The following is a 3,888-nucleotide window of genomic DNA, read 5'->3' as shown; positions in this document are numbered from 1 at the left end:
AATTGACCTACAGTCGGATATATTTCAGGTTAATTGAAATCACCATCCCAAAAAAGACAATTGGCGCTCGATAAGCAATGCAACACTTTTTTTTCCTCGGCCACTCTCGGTTGACAAAATGCAGAATTTGTGGAACATCGTATATTATTCGTGCTTTAGTTTCACGAAGTTCCGACATGTGGCGGTGCTATACGCAGCCTTCAAAATGGCGTCTGTAATGGAGGTGAGTTCAAAGCAGGGAGTTGTCGCGCAAAAACCAGAGCATCGCAAATATTCATAGGCGCTTGCGGAATATCCAAGGTCGCGTAATCGTGCCCGACCTCACTCGTGTGGGTTGCAACGTACGGCCACTCTCGTTCGAGGTGATGGACCATCACAATTAAACACCTCGCTGTACAGCTGGACGTCTCTGTTGGTAGTACTGACACGCTCGTCTACCAACTGGGGTACTCAAAGGTGTGTGCCCGCTCGGTTCCTCACCGCCTAGCAGAAGACCACAAAGAGTAACGAAGGACCATCTGTGAAGAACTGCTTGCACGCTACATGGTTCATCGTGACAATTTTTTGTCGAACATTGTCGCAGGCGATGAAATATGGATTCGTCACTTCGAACTGAAAACAAAATGGCATCCATGGAACCGAACAACACCACCTCTCCTGTGAGCCGGCCGAAGTGGCCGTGCGGTTAAAGGCGCTGCAGTCTGGAACCGCAAGACCGCTACGGTCGCAGGTTCGAATCCTGCCTCGGGCATGGATGTTTGTGATGTCCTTAGGTTAGTTAGGTTTAACTAGTTCTAAGTTCTAGGGGACTAATGACCTCAGCAGTTGAGTCCCATAGTGCTCAGAGCCAGCCATCTCCTGCGAAGAAATAGTTCAAAGGCACACTCTCAGCCGCTAAAGTCATGGCGACAGTCTTCTGGGACTTTGAATGAGTTATTCTGTTCCATGCCCTCTCTCGTGGTGCAACAATAAACTATGAAGAGTATTGTACTGTCCTCTGGAAATTGAAACGATTTCAGGGTGTTCATCGCCACGAAAATGCATACGAACTTCTCCTTCTCCATGACAACGCAAGGCCTCAGGGAAGTCTGCGCACCAGTCCGCGCACAGAGCTTCACTGGACTGTTCTTCCTCATCCACTCAATAGCCCGGATATCACGCCTTGCGACATCCATCTTTTTGGCCCAACAAGGTATACATTCCGCAGGAAGCAGTAAGTGGATGATGGGGAGGTTACAGATGCAGTAAGACGTCGACAACCAGAGTGGTGCCGTGCAGGCATACAGGCTCTCCCAGTAAGGTGGCGTGAGACTGACACACTGAAAGGAGATTATGTTGAAAAACATGGTTTTGTAGCCAAAAGAGTGGGAGTAATACGGTGTACTGGAATCCTAAAAAAAACCAACTTGCTTTTAGAACAAAATGTTGCATTACTTATTGAATGTCCTTCGTAATTTGGAGAAATAAGATAACGTTGAAAAGTAGAATAGCTACACCGATTATTTATCACACTGCAGCCACAGATAGCAAGTTCAAAAAAATATACTGAATAACCGGGGATTAATACATGGTGTTCCAGGAGGAATGTTCGACATTCAGGCATGTAACACGAACGATCATTCAAAGCAAAAAGGTCGTGGAAACATAGGCTCTAAAATGGATCCCTAAAGAGCTATGAGACTACATCTTCGGTACTGTGAAGCAAATCTGTGCTCCTGAAAACTCTTTGCTTTCCATATTTCCAGAGGGGGGTAATTTAGACCAAAACAAGGAAAAGACGCTCAGTAAGCATGAATTCTAAAGTGAATACGTTCCTTGCTGTGAAATACATGTCTTCTATTGAAAAGGTGCTCATAGCTCTTAAGGTAAGCACTTCAGAACTATTTTGCCTCGGTTTGGTCCATAGTACCTCATGCCAAAATATGGAAAGCAGGAGATTGGTTTCACAGTATCGCAGATGAAGACGTGCTCAAACTTCTCAAGGTATCGATTTTAGAACTCATTTTACAGGACTTTTTTCATTCGAATGATCGTTCCTGTTACATTCTTGGATACTGACATTCCTCCTGGGACATCCTGTGTGCATTAAATAACTGTCGCCATTGGTTTACCAGAAGGGAAATTACCGCGCATTTCACAAGAATTAAATACGAGAAAGGTTTGCGCAAAATGGATACACATTTCATGTTGATGACCAAAAACAAATGCCGAAATATACAATGCGTGGCTAAGTGAAGCACCCAGAAGGCACGGTTGGAGGTCATTGTGTCTTCGTATACGAACGCACCGTCGACGGTTATGCGAATCATTAGAGATGCAATTCTCTATGACCGATAGAACAACTACTAATGTGCGTTAGTGTTGTCCCCGTTTATTGATGTTACCAGGCCTGGTTAGGGTATAAGATGGGCGTGAAGAGCATCAGGTGTTGGGTCATCACTATGAAGGACACGCAGGTGCCGCGTACTCGTGTGGAACAGCGTCATCAGCAGCTGGCGGTGTTTAAAAGGGGCCTCATTGTTGGTCTCCACTTAGGCGACTGGTCCAATCGAGCAATATTGCGATTTGTAGTGCATTCCCACGTGACAGTAACTCGATATTGAATCTGCATAGGGACGTGAGGGCAGGTACACGCGTCGGCAAGCTTCCAAAGACCAAGTCTGACCTTCCGTAGGGAGGAGGGCCGCCCTCACATCTGTGCCTGCCATCCGAAAACAAGTACTGGACTCCCTGCAACAGTCTGTATCACCTTGCAGTATTCTTCAGAGACTATCAGCAGCTGTATAGGGAATTACCGTCCCGTGTGTACGCTGCCGTCAACACCACGATACATACGGCTGCGTCTGGAGTGGTGCCGTGACTGAGAAGCATTCTTTGATGATGATGAATGAAGTCACGTTTCCCCTTCCGATGACTCGCGTTTGTGTTCTCCCCGAGACGACAGACGTCGATGAGTCTGTAGTGTAACGTTCCCTGGCAGCACACATACTATTAATAAAATGAAATGACATTTAATTGTGCTATGTACGCCTATGAAGCAATTCGTATGTACTGTAATTGTTTAACAAAAAAAATATTATTTAATTCTGTATAAAGGACATTCGTTATTATTGTAATATTTCTGTAATAATATTCTCGATGTATTTATGATTGTAATATTTCAATATTCATAATGTAATTACGAAATATGTTAATATCTGTGATATAAAAAACATGTAAAATATAGCCACAGAGGAGAATAATGTTGTAGGATTACAAAGAGATGTTAATGGTCAGCAATAATATAAATAGCACTGCATGGTGTGCATTCTTTGTCGTCTTCCTCGAGAGCTGAGAGAGAGAGGAACCTGTGACGTAGCATTTTATGAATGAGTAGACTTCTTTTGTCTGTATCTATCTTTAGCCGCCATTAGAGGAGAAATTACAAACTAATGTAAGTTTAATTATTGTTGTGGTCTAAATATATTATAATTTATCAAAATTGTGTATTACTAATGTAAATTAGCTTGCCCATGTCATCTATAATATTCCTTTAAAGAATTTTCAGCATTTTTAGCGATTATCGTTAGTGTTGCTGGGCTGTGCCACGACCGAATGATTTGCAGCGGCGGCACATTTAAAAAATTGTTCCGCTAAAAAATTAACCAAACCCGTAAATCGGAAGCAGATAAAATTAGCAGCGAATTACGAAATATTTTTCTTTTACAGCGATCCTGAGGCTGACGGAATTTATTACTGGTTTTACATTTGTGCATTCATAGGCGGATAATTAACGTTGAAGTTGTTAATCTGTTGGTTCTTTCAATTTCTAAAGCAAATAACTTAAACGTATAGTGAAGTGTGTTTTGTCAATGATAATTAAACGTTCAGGTCGGCTTGGCAATATTT

The sequence above is a fragment of the Schistocerca serialis genome, chromosome 2, assembly GCF_023864345.2.
Source record: "Schistocerca serialis cubense isolate TAMUIC-IGC-003099 chromosome 2, iqSchSeri2.2, whole genome shotgun sequence".
NCBI classification, from domain to species: Eukaryota; Metazoa; Arthropoda; class Insecta; order Orthoptera; family Acrididae; genus Schistocerca; species Schistocerca serialis.
Note: the sequence above shows the minus strand (reverse complement) of the source record.